The sequence below is a fragment of the Genypterus blacodes genome, unplaced genomic scaffold, assembly GCF_046128005.1.
Source record: "Genypterus blacodes isolate CSIRO-AG114 ecotype Tasmania unplaced genomic scaffold, CSIRO-AGI_Gbla_v1 ptg000168l_1, whole genome shotgun sequence".
NCBI classification, from domain to species: Eukaryota; Metazoa; Chordata; class Actinopteri; order Ophidiiformes; family Ophidiidae; genus Genypterus; species Genypterus blacodes.
In genome coordinates this window covers 67673-81396 of record NW_027466969.1, presented here as the reverse complement: position 1 = coordinate 81396, position 13724 = coordinate 67673, and the positions used below count along the sequence as shown (strand labels likewise).

General features: G+C 41.4%; 1 long non-coding RNA gene across 2 annotated transcripts; it reads right to left on the bottom strand.

Annotated features, from left to right (window-relative positions):
- Positions 1–1727: 1727 nt before the first annotated feature.
- On the bottom strand, positions 1728–12084 carry LOC143013920 (uncharacterized). Of its 2 annotated transcripts, XR_012965236.1 has the most exons (5): positions 11545–12084; positions 10640–10753; positions 8082–8180; positions 3155–3486; positions 1728–2470 (listed from the first exon to the last, which is right to left on the bottom strand). It is a non-coding gene; the product is annotated as an uncharacterized LOC143013920 (long non-coding RNA). The 2 variants fall into 2 exon arrangements; XR_012965237.1 differs by lacking the exons at positions 8082–8180; positions 10640–10753; positions 11545–12084 and adding an exon at positions 3703–3822.
- Positions 12085–13724: the final 1640 nt, after the last annotated feature.

The window sequence follows — 13724 nt, the reverse complement described above, 5'->3', positions numbered from 1 at the left end:
CCAGCCATTTGGTTACTTGTAAATATATTAACCTCAGTTACTGCATTTACTTATATGTGTTTGACATTATTTGTTATATTCCAACACTGTCCTACAAAAACATACAGGGGTTGTGGTAATGCCACACCCACCCACCCGTACGTCTGTCTGCCAAGTCAATGTGGCAATACAGGTTTTTGCTCAGGGGGAGCACGTTTCAATTAAGCACACACTTACACTGTCACGTGCACGCAAACACACATCAAAACCATGCCACACTTGCTAGAAAAATAGTCGCTAACAAAGACTGACAAAATAAACTGTTCAACACAGGTCCCCACAATGTGAGTCTACATTTGGGACACCATATTCCACACACACACACACACACACACACACACACACACACACACACACACACACACACACACACACACACACACACACACACACACACACACGCACACGCACACGCACACGCACACACACACATGTGCGCACACACACGTATACAAAGAAGCGCCTGAATCTGAATCAACAAACTTGATTACTTTGACAAACATTGAAGTCACCATTATTATCTTTGTTTATCGCGTTGTCTCTGAATATGCAGATGAGCGATACGGCACTGTGGTAAAACGGCCAAAGCCTTGTTTCATCTCTGTGTACGTGTGTGTGTGTGTGTGTGTCCTTGAGCTTCTTCCCTTTCCTGTGTGTGTGTGTGGCATTCCTCTCATTAAACCATGCGGCCCAGATCCAGGCAGATAAGGGGACTCTCAGACAGCATGTACCCAAACAAGACGCGGCTTCACTAAGCTTTGTTTTCTCAATGCTTATTTGGAATATCTAATAATTTGATAGATTTCAGCTTTCAGAGGGCATACCATGTGTGTGTGGGGGGGTGGTGGGGCTTTCACTGACCCCTGCACCCTGACTGAGCAGCAGGCCTTCCTGGTGCTGTTCTTTGTTCTGGAGGTGTGTGAGTGCTTCATCCCATGTGTCCATACGGTTTAAGAAAGCATCAAAAAAACATTTTTGGCAACGGAATCCAAAATCCAAGCCCACGCCTTCTCACTCAAAAGTCTCATTGTAAACCTGATAATAGAAATTACGACATTTCAAACTAAAGCCGTGCATTTTTTTGAGTCGTTCACATCAAAGGTGTGTGTGCCTGGGACTTCTGGTGCCTTTCCATTAAGAGGAAATGGTTTTGCACGGTTCAACATTGAAGGTTCCACTTCAGTTACTGTGGGAGTGATGGACAGGTGGGGGAGCACTGTGAGGGACAGGAGACGCCAGGAGGTCATCATGTCGCCCCAGAACAAAGAGGAGAACAAAAGAGTTGTTGGACATCACAGTGAAACCCACAGTAATCCATGTTTTTGGTTCTAACATTGAAACAAAGTGAGAATTGGAGGCTGTCGCTGATTGTCACAACGTCACAAAGAATGATCAAACATTTACTGTGATGTCTGTCTGACTCCCTCATGCAACCCACCCAAGATTGAGTCGACCCCACCACTTCCTAAAAAGTGGTGGGGTCCGTTTAGACCTTTTGCTTTTTAATTTCAAGGAAAAGTCCCAATATATAAATCATACATTGACTAAACAACAAGACAATGAGTTTTTACTTTGGGAATGATGAATAAACATGAAGGAAATAATGCTTTGACCGCCCAAGTGTGTGATGAATGAATGGATGGATGATCGACATGTGGCAAGATTTAAAAACCTGCAGCATTACCACACATTTTTTCTTCTTTTATTGTATTTATTAGATGCAGTAAAAGTGCAGGAAATACATGAGAGATACATTGTTGTGGTTCACATTGTAGCCCAAACCACCAGCACAGCCCAACTCTATTAACATTTATTAAGCGATGACCCTAATAGCTATGGGAGCAAATGTGAAGGAGGCATAAGTGGGTCGACCATCACAAGTGTGGTCCTGAGCTTTACTGTCCAGGTTACTATGGACATTGTGAGTTTGGAAAAAAATCATACGTCTGTCCAGGTGGGCTCAGTATTTGACTCAGTTGTGCCAAGGTCAGGTCTTGACGTACACAATCAGCATCATTACTAATGCGGTACGCTCTTGCTATCCACTCTTTATTTATCCTGTTGTAGCAGCAGAATGCTGACCAGAGATGGGATGGAAAATTGACTCGGTTGTTGAGCTTGTCGTTGCCAGGTTGTGCTCCTGTCATTACATAGCCTTCAATCTGATTGTTATTGTTGATGCATTGTCTATTCATTTCCTTACCGATGTCACTCTCAACTATACTCCATTCTCCACCGTTGCAATTACGTGCCTGTGGAACAGTGTTGGTCAGTGTGAAGGTGGCTTCTTTATCGTCTCGTCAAGACAGACTGGAAACACGTGACCCCTGTCATAAATCCTTTGACCGTTGTTATCAGTGTCTGCAGCCTGGAGGTTATGGTTGTACTTTTTATTGTCGTTCACCATGTTGACATCCTGTATCCCGGCAAGCTGTAAAAGTGAGAAAGCTTGGTGAGTGGTAGGAAGAGGTTAGCAGTAATGTAAAATACTGTAAGTAATCATTTTTACAAAGTCTGATGCTTCCAAAGTAACAGGACCGTGACAGGGTTAAGCAGAGAGTTATTCCAGATCTTAACTTATTTTCTTTATGTGACTCATGGAGCAAAATTCTTACACAGCACTGGAGAGTTTCTAATTCTAATAAAAGCTTCAATGTTTGTCATTCAACCCTAACTAAAAATGACATTACAGCACCAGAACATATATTTAGTTGTTGTGTAATGTCATTCTCTTCATCAAAATGTGTGTCAATTAGGAATGGCTCAGATTTAGTAGAAACCTGGAAGTCCTCTTTATTACGTGGCTTTTTCTGTGAATAGCCATCAAAAGTGTATCAGAACACCCGGTGCCTGGTCTCTACGCTTAAATGGTTCAATGGTTATTTTTTTGTTGTTGTCACGAACGAGTGCTTTTATTTCTGTATCACATCTTTACAAAGATTGTGTTTGTCTTTAATTCTGGGTTTGGTGAAAATCAGACCACATCTGATGAATAATTCATGCAAACATCCAAGAAAATGCTCACAGACTTTTTTTCCCAACTGAATCAACAAATCACGTGTACTGGTACAATTTCATAATATTGCTATTAATCAATGAATGATTAGAAACATACCTGTGCCTCTATCTTCCAAGGAGGCCGTGGTCTGGTTCCTTGTTTCCCTGTGAACCTGTAAGCTGAAACACTGGGATCTTGGTCTCTTTGTCGTAAAGGGTCACAAACCTTTGTACATTCTTGAACGTCTGGCAGATGGATGTGTATCGGTTCGGGTTCAGGATTTTTCCATTTGCTAGGATGCCTGGGACCTCTGGTGCTTTTCCATTAAGAAGAAACGTAGTTGCACAGTTTGTACTCATTGAATCCTCCACTTCAGTTACAGTGGGAGTGATGGACAGGAGGAGGAGCACCATGAGAGACAGGAGACGCAAGGAGGTCATCATGTTGCTCTAGAACAAAGAGGAGAACAAAGAGTTGTTGGACATTACAGTGAAACCCACAGTAATCCATGTTTCTGGTTCTAACATTGAAACAAGGTGAAATGCAATGTGATATTGTTGCTGATTGTCACAACGTCACAAAGATTTGATATTATATGATATTGATATATTGATTGATCATGACAACTATCAGGAAAAAAATTACCTTCTTTCTCTCCAACTTACCTGAAATCTAGTAGTAGTTGGTGTAATAGAAACTCAAATCGCTCTGCTTGAGTCTTCCTCGAATGTCAACTGGACCTGTGAGGGAGGTGTCTTTATATCTGGACAAAGCCTTGTTTCATCTCTGTGTACATGTGTGTGTCCTTGAGCTTCTTCCCTTTCCTGTGTGTGTGTGTGGCATTCCTCTCATTAAACCATGCGGCCCAGATCCGGGCAGATAAGGGGACTCTCAGACAGCATGTACCCAAACGAGACGCGGCTTCACTAAGCTTTGTTTTCTCAATGCTTATTTGGAATATCTAATAATTTGATAGATTTCAGCTTTCAGAGGGCATAACTTGTGTGTGTGTGTGTGTGTGTGTGTGTGTGGGGGGGCACTCTGACTGAGCAGCAGGCCTTCCTGGTGCTGTTCTTTGTTCTGGAGGTGTGTGATTGCACATCAAATGTAGCCAATTTGTAATAACAGGAGAAAAGTGACATCAATTATTTTTGTGATTTGTATATTTTTGGCTGATATGCCGTTCATTTTTGTAACTGCAGGCAATCTTCCATCCCTGTTATCTGTTGATCAGGTGCAGGTACTTTTCCTCTGGTACATTCTGCACTGTTCAGCTTCAGTGTTATTCACAGTGAGGCTGTTGCACTGTTGTCTTTGTGTTGTAAAGTCACACATCTGCACTCACATTTGAGGCATTAAACCTCAGCAAAATAAAAAAAAGTTAAAAGATTATCAAAATGCATAATATTGTTCATCCTCAGTAATCTCAAAATACACTCCTGTGATTCTCAACCCTTGTCCTCAACTACCCTTTAATCTAAGCCTTCAGTTGAGAGGGAGTTGGTGTCATGTTGGTGTGTAACCAGATTTGTCTGATGGGTGATTACGTAACCCCAATACCTCCTTTGTCTTTGGTTTAAACAGAAGTGAGGCAATGTGATGATCTGGCCTGTACCGTTTAATAGATCATCTGTATACGGCAGACCAACCTGACCTCTGTTGGACACATGCTGCAGTACCTGTCATAACCACAGGGTTTCAGCTGAGGTTTCTCTTTGTGTCATCATGCCTTTGCTATCTTAAAATAACTGAGCCTCTTGAGCTTTTAGAGTACAGAACAGGCCACACCCACTCAACTTAGACTGCAATTCCAGCAAAATGTTAAGGTTTACAAAAAGCAAAACAAGCTCCTTCACACAGGTGAAAATGATACGTACAGCAGTTGGCAACCATAGGTCACAGCTAGAGGGCGCTGTGCTCATACACATAGATTTTTAATATCCTCAAATATACATCAGTGGTACTAAAGAAGTCCAATATTATTGAAGAAAAATACAGTTTCTGGAGTTCGACAAACACTCTCTGGTCCACCTTTGTACTTTTACCGCCCCCACACACACCACCCTGATTTAGAATACTTCCCATAAGTACACACACACACTCACATGACTCCCCCATGTCTGCTCGTTCCATACACACTCATTCTGTTGCTGTGTGTTTGGGGTTTAGAGTTATAAGCATTGTTTGATCATATGCATGTTTGTTAATATTAACCCTAACTTCTGACTGAACAAATGAACAGACTGGTTTCCCACTGAAAAGCATTGGCGGTTGTGCACAGAAAACACACTGAGACAGCCTCCTAGTAATGTACCTCATGGCATTTCAGTGCTCACACACAAAAAGTTCATTTATTTAGATTGAGCCAAAATGAAATGCAGCACAAAGATACTGTACATTTCAGATGGTACAGAATGCTTATCATATTAATTATATTGCTAATTACATGTTGGGTGTGTGTGCCTGGGACTTCTGGTGCCTTTCCATTAAGAGGAAATGGTTTTGCACAGTTCAACATTGAATGTTCCACTTCAGTTACTGTGGGAGTGATGGACAGGAGGGGGAGCACTGTGAGGGACAGGAGACGCCAGGAGGTCATCATGTCGCTCCAGAACAAAGAGGAGAACAAAAGAGTTGTTGGACATCACAGTGAAACCCACAGTAATCCATGTTTTTGGTTCTAACATTGCAACAAAGTGATAATTGGAGGCTGTTGCTGATTGTCACAACGTCACAAAGAATGATCACACATTTACTGTGATGTAAATCTTTCTGTCTGACTCCCTCATGCAACCCACCCAAGATTGAGTCGACCCCACCACTTTTTAGGAAGTGGTGGGGTCCGTATAAACCTTTTGCTTTTTAATTTCAAGGAAAAGTCCTAATATATAAATCATACATTTAGTTAATTTAATTAATTAACTAATTACATTTAGAGTTTTTACTTTAGGAATGATGAATAAACATGAAGGAAATAAGGCCTTGACAGCCCAAGTGTGTGATGAATGAATGGATGGATGATCGACATGTGGCAAGATTTAAAAACCTGCAGCATTACCACACATTTTTTCTTGTTTTATTGTATTTATTAGATGCAGTAAAAGTGCAGGAAATACATGAGAGATACATTGTTGTGGTTCACATTGTAGCCCAAACCACCAGCACAGCCCAACTTTATTAACATTTATTAAGCGATGACCCTAATAGCTATGGGATCAAATGTGAAGGAGGCATAAGTGGGTCGACCATCACAAGTGTGGTCCTGAGCTTTACTGTCCAGGTTACTATGGACATTGTGAGTTTGGAAAAAAATCATACTGCATTCCAGGTGGGCTCAGTATTTGACTCAGTTGTGCCAAGGTCAGGTCTTCACGTACACAACCAGCATTATTACTAATGCGGTACGCTCTTGCTATCCACTGGTTACTTCTGCTGCTGTAGCAGCAGAATGCTGACCAGAGATGGGATGGAATATTGACTCGGTTTTTGAGGTTGTTGTTGCCAGGTTGTGCTCCTGTCATTACAAAGCCTTCAATCTGATTGTTATTGTTGATGCATTGTCTATTCATGTCATTACCGATGTCTCTCTCAACTGTACTCCATTCTCCACCGTTGCATTTACTTTCCTGTGGAACAATGTTGGTCAGTGTGAAGGTGGCGTTTTTATTGTCTGGGCTAAATGCAAGAGAAACTGGAAACAGGTGACCCCTGTCATAAGTAGTTTGACCTTTGTAATCAGTGTCTGCAGCCTGGTCGGAGTGATTGTAATTTGCTTTGTCCCTCACCATGTTGACACCATGCATCCCGGCAAGCTGTAAAAGTGAGAAAGCTTGGTGAGTGGTAGGAAGAGGATAGCAGTAATGTAAAATAATGTATGTAATCATTTGTACAAAGTCTGATGCTTCCAAAGTAACAGGACAGTGACAGGGTTAAGCAGAGAGTTATTCCAGATCTTAACTTATTTTTCTTTATGTGACTCACGGAGCAAAATTCTTACACAGCACTGAAGAGTTTCTAATTCTAATAAAAGCTTCAATGTTTGTCATTTAACCCTAACTAAAAATGACGTTACAGCATCAGAACATATATTTAGTTCTTGTGTAATGTCGTTCTCTTCATTAAAATGTGTGTCAATTAAGAATGGCTCAGATTTAGTAGGAACCTGGAAGTCCTCTTTATTACATGGCTTTTTCTGTGAATAGCCATCAAAAGTGTATCAGAACACCCGGTGCCTGGTCTCCACGCTTAAATGGTTCAATGGTTATTTTTTTGTTGTTGTCACGAACAAGTGCTTTTATTTCTGTATCATATCTTTACAAAGATTGTGTTTGTCTATAATTCGGGGTTTGGTGAAAATCAGACCACATCTGATGAATAATTCATGCAAACATTCAAGAAAATGCTCACAGACTTTTTTCCCCACTGGATCAACAAATCACGTGTACTGGTACAATTTAATAATATTGCTATTAATCAATGAATGATTAGAAACATACCTGTGCCTCTATCTTCCAAGGAGTCTTTGGTCTGGTTCCTTGTTTCCCTGTGAACCTGTAAGCTGAAAACACTGGGATCCTGTTCATTTTGTCGTAGAGCGTCACAAACTGTTGTACATTCTGGAACGTCTGGCAGATGGATGTGTATCGGTTCTGGTTCAGGATTTTTCCATTTGCTAGGATGCCTGGGACCTGTGGTGCATTTCCATTGAGAAGAAACTGAGTTGCACAGTTTGTACTCATTGAATTCTCCAGTTCAGTTACTGTGGGAGTGATGGACAGGAGGAGGAGCATCGCCAGGGAAAGGAGATGCCAGGAGGTCATCATGTTGCTCTAGAACAAAGAGGAGAACAAAAGAGTTGTTGGACATTACAGTGAAACCCACAGTAATCCATGTTTCTGGTTCTAACATTGAAACAAGGTGAAATGCAATGTGTTATTGTTGCTGATTGTCACAACGTCACAAACAATGGTCGCACATTTACTGTATTGTTGATTGATCATGAACAAATATCAGGACAAAATCACCATCTTTCTGTTCGACTCACCTAAAATCTGCCAGAGTAGTTGGGAAATAGAAACTCAAATCGCTCTGCCTGAGTCTACCTCAAATGTTGACTGCACTTGTGATTGAGGTGTCTTTATATCTGGACAAAGAGGAACTTGGTGATACCAGCTTAACATCTTAATCTGTAACATCATGACATTGGCAGAACTGAACCTTCCTCATTTGATCATTTTTGCACTTAGGCAACCAACACAAGATTGAGTCGACCCCACCACTTACTAAAAAGGTCATTATGAGGCTGAAAGGTGAACATTTGAGGTTATTTTTATTCACTCATTTCAATTCAGATATCGTCATGTTTTTCTCTTATATGAGTTAAATTCCTGTAAATAATTGAATAGTTTTTATTGATAAGGACAAATTCAGCAGTTGGTTGTCAGCTGATAATTGGAGTCACCACCCTTCTTTGCAGACAAGATTACAAATGTAACTGGTAAAAACAACATTCATAACCTGAGCCTGTCAAGTCTCATCTCCTCGTCTCTATCAGCTGGAGTAGATCACAGTCAAGATAAAGAAGAAATACAGGGGAGACTTTATTATTATCAACATTTATGTAGTGATTACGCTCATAACATGTATAGCTACAGTTGATATAATACATTTGAATATATACATCTGATATACAGATAATTGTTCCTGCAGACATTATGTATGAAGCTGTTCAGGAAAGAGCAGGATCTTTAACCGTTCCTTAGAGACAGAGAGGGACCCTCCACCACCTAAGGACCACCAAGGAGAAGTGTCTGGCTCCAGACTTGGGGCCTCGTTGTGGTGGCAGCACCAGGCGCCGTTGGTTGTCAGAGCAGAGGGAGCGAGAGAAGGCAGGAGCCTGAAGGAGGGAGTTCAGATAAGTGGGGCGCTGCTCTGTAGACAAGCTTACAGGACTTGAACCTGATGCAGGCAGTGACTGGGAGCCAATGGAGGGATGTGAACAGTCACCTGTGCTGTTGGGCTGGTTGAAGACCAGACAAGTAGAGATGGCCATTTCAAAACCGAGGGTTTGTTCAGTTGGGAACACAGCCAGTTTTGATAAGCAGTTCCACCAACTGTGTTGAAACTGCTCTGCAGACGTTGTTTTCATGACTGAAGTTCTCCACTTTGCTTTAAATGAGGACAATATATCGAGTGCAACACATCCTTTATATGGTAATATAGGGTTTAAATAACAAAGACCAGCAAAGCCATCTAAGACTGGCAGAGCGATCCAGTAAGCTGCTTCATACGTCATCTGTCACGTCTGTCCAGCTGCAACGCCAGTGCCAGAAAACAGCATTTTAGAAGTCACTGCATCTGAACTGTGACACGCCGCTCAGCATCAGTATCAGACCTGACATCAATACCATACATCAGACTGATACATGGAGGCCACACACAGATCACAGCACATAGGTGCATATGTACATAAATCACTAGACATAAACCAGACAATGAATTACAGATTAATGAAGATAGAAGCATGATGGAGGGCAGAGGAATTGGGAGAGTAAGGACGAAGGCCTGGGAGGACTTTGGCCCACCAATAAACAATAATAAACAAATAGAAGGAGAAATCAGCACACAAAAAGAATCAGTTGTTTGTGCCTGAGTGAAAATTATCAAGAGGGTTCAGGTTTTTGAAGTGGATGCATGGAAAACTTGGAATCAATGGCTGCATTTCCAACTTGTGTCAGTAGATGTCCATATTGAGCGATAGGTTTGGAGATGTTTCATAGCCTCCAAACTGCCATCTGGACAGACAAGCCAGTGCATTTTATAGTTGAAAGCTATGAAATGTTATGTTTGGGCATTCTGAGTTTGGAAACCCCACAGTTTGAGCCTGGTTCTTCATCCTTACAACCAACTTGAACATTTTCAGCTATGTATGTTTTTGTAGGAACAGGACCCTCCATGAGAAATCTTTTTACTTTGCTAATCAGGCTAATCAGCACTCAGTCATGTTTGTACACTGTTTCATGTCGTGCTACAATCTCACGTTGCGTCTAAAGACAGACATCTTCCTGAGTTGTTTGCAAAACAACCGGCTCCTAGTTTGTCTTAATTTCTGCTGATGTTCCTCAGGGCATCAGGTGAGCTGGAAAAGCACCTTTACTCTTTGACTGTATATAGACTTGTACTGCAAGTTTCTCTCATTACAGACATATTGGATGGCTTTGTGTCATAGTTATGACTCATTATGTAAAAAGAATATATGGACAATTATGTAAAACTCATTATATAAAGAGCGGAGAATGTTTTGTTTGTTTAATTATCATTATTAGAAAGCAGACGGAACTCCAGCTGCCTTGTTTACTGCAAATCAAAGTAAAAAGTGTCGTCCTAAAGCACATGGGAGAATAAAAGCCATCCGTTTAGACCTTTTGCTTTTAAATTTTAAGGAAAAGTCCTAATATATAAATCATACATTGACTAAACAAACAAGACAATGAGTTTTTACTTTGGTAAAGTAAAAAGATTTGATTTTATATGATATCGATATATTGATTGATCATTAAGAAATATCACGAAAAAAATCACAAATCTTTCTGTTCGACTCACCTGAAATCTGCCAGAGTAGTTGGGAAATAGAAACTCAAATCGCTCTGCTTGAGTCTACCTCCAATGTCAACTGCACCTGTGAGGGAGGTGTCTTTATATCTGGACAACCAGGAACTTGATGAGGAAATAAAATGAATTAGACTATTCAAATAGATTGTGTTCTTAAATAAACAATGGCTTTGGCTCAATACTTTCTCACTACAATCTTCAATACTTCCTGTTATACGTGCATCGGGAAAACATCGACTGGCTGTCTCCTTCGTAATCTGAAACATCCTCCTTCCATTCTTCATTCTATAATTATACCACCAATCCACAGTAAAGGATTTTATTACAAACTAAATGATGTTCACCTCATTGTTCCTTATCCCAGACTCAGTATTTCCTTTCTTACAACCTGTGTTTTTTTTTTTTAAAAGTTTTGCCCATTATTCCTCTGTAGTTATATTGAGGAACAGTTGACCCCTGAGGTGCAAATGCTGCCCTCTGCTTTGCCCTGGGCAAAGGGGCTCCATTTTTCCTTTACCACACCGGTGTTCTGACCCAAACAAGTCAGCACCCTTCCCACCAGGCACGGCCAGATTAGCCATACTTTACTTAAAAATTAAAAAGCAAGAGGTCTAAACTGATGGCTTTTATTCCCCCATGTGCTTAATGACGACACTTTTGACTTTGATTGCAGTAAACGAGGCAGCTGGAGTTCTGCCTGCTTTCTAATAATGCTAATTGAAAAAAAAAAACATTCTCTGATCTTTAGATAATGAGTTTTATATAATTGTACATATATTCTTTAAACATAATGAGTCATAACTATGACACAAAGCCATCCAATATGTCTGTAATGAGAGAAACTTGCAGTACAAGTCTAAATACAGTCAAAGAGTAAAGGTGCTTTTCCAGCTCACCTGATGCGCTGAGGAACATCAGCAGAAATGAAATCAAAATAGGAGACGCTTGTTTTGCAAACAACTCAGGAAGATATCTGTCTTTAGAAGCAACATGTGAATGTAGCATGACATTCAACACTGTACAAACATGACTGAGTGCTGATTAGTCTGGTTAGCAAAGTAATCTCTTTCTCATGGAGGGTTCTGTTCCTCGCTGTTATTGAAAAAAGGACCTTTCTGGTGGTCTTTCTTCGTGTTCGTTGTTTTGGTGGTGAATGATGAGGCAAAGATGAACTGAAATTCTCAGATGGGTTTTTACTGGAATAAGACATTGAAGAGCGCCTGTCCTGCCCCCGTCCTTGTGTCGTGGGTCAGGCCGTGAGTTTCCACGTACAATTGCATTTATGCCGCAAACACAAGGCGTCATCAATTCACTGATGACACTGTAGTTGAACTGTTATCTATTGGTCAGCCAGCTTCAAGAGGGGCAGCGCTAAGATTCAAATCTGAGGGATGAACAGCTGTCTGTGGGGGAAAGTAGAATACTCTTTGTGTAAATTAAAGAACAGAAGTATAGTGTAATAAGCCCTTTGATCTGAAGAAGCTCCCCCAGACTGCCCGTCCATGCAAACCCCCTTGAAGCTCTGATAAAGCGATACAGTGACCTCTTCACCTATTGGCAGACAGTGTTATCTAGCCTTCCTGGAGAGAGAAGCTGTAAATGCTCGTATGTATTACTCTATCTCCAGACTTTCCCGGAGCCAGCCATTTGGTCACTTGTAAATATATTAACCTCAGTTACTGCATTTACTTATATGTGTTTGACATTATTTGTTATATTCCAACACTGTCCTACAAAAACATACAGGGGTTGTGGTAATGCCACACCCACCCACCCGTACGTCTGTCTGCCAAGTCAATGTGGCAATACAGGTTTTTGCTCAGGGGAGCACGTTTCAATTAAGCACACACTTACACTGTCACGTGCACGCAAACACACATCAAAACCATGCCACACTTGCTAGAAAAATAGTCGCTAACAAAGACTGACAAAATAAACTGTTCAACACAGGTCCCCACAATGTGAGTCTACATTTGGGACCCCATATTCCACACACACACACACACACACACGCACACACACACACACACACACACACACACACACACACACACACACACACACACACACACACACACACACACACACACACACACACACACGCACACGCACACGCACACGCACACACACACACACATGTGCGCACACACACGTATACAAAGAAGCGCCTGAATCTGAATCAACAAACTTGATTACTTTGACAAACATTGAAGTCACCATTATTATCTTTGTTTATGGCGTTGTCTCTGAATATGCAGATGAGCGATACGGCACTGTGGTAAAACGGCCAAAGCCTTGTTTCATCTCTGTGTACGTGTGTGTGTGTGTGTGTGTCCTTGAGCTTCTTCCCTTTCCTGTGTGTGTGTGTGGCAGTCCTCTCATTAAACCATGCGGCCCAGATCCGGGCAGATAAGGGGACTCTCAGACAGCATGTACCCAAACGAGACGCGGCTTCACTAAGCTTTGTTTTCTTAATGCTTATTTGGAATATCTAATAATTTGATAGATTTCAGCTTTCAGAGGGCATAACTTGTGTGTGTGTGTGTGTGGGGGGGTGGTGGGGCTTTCACTGACCCCTGCACCCTGACTGCAGCAGGCCTTCCTGGTGCTGTTCTTTGTTCTGGAGGTGTGTGAGTGCTTCATCCCATGTGTCCATACGGTTTAAGAAAGCATCAAAAAAACATTTTTGGCAACGGAATCCAAAATCCAAGCCCACGCCTTCTCACTCAAAAGTCTCATTGTAAACCTGATAATAGAAATTACGACATTTCAAACTAAAGCCGTGCATTTTTTTGAGTCGTTCACATCAAAGGTGTGTGTGCCTGGGACTTCTGGTGCCTTTCCATTAAGAGGAAATGGTTTTGCACAGTTCAACATTGAATGTTTCACTTCAGTTACTGTGGGAGTGATGGACAGGGGGGGAGCACTGTGAGGGACAGGAGACGCCAGGAGGTCATCATGTCGCCCCAGAACAAAGAGGAGAACAAAAGAGTTGTTGGACATCACAGTGAAACCCACAGTAATCCATGTTTTTGGTTCTAACATTGAAACAAAGTGAGAATTGGAGGCTGTCGCT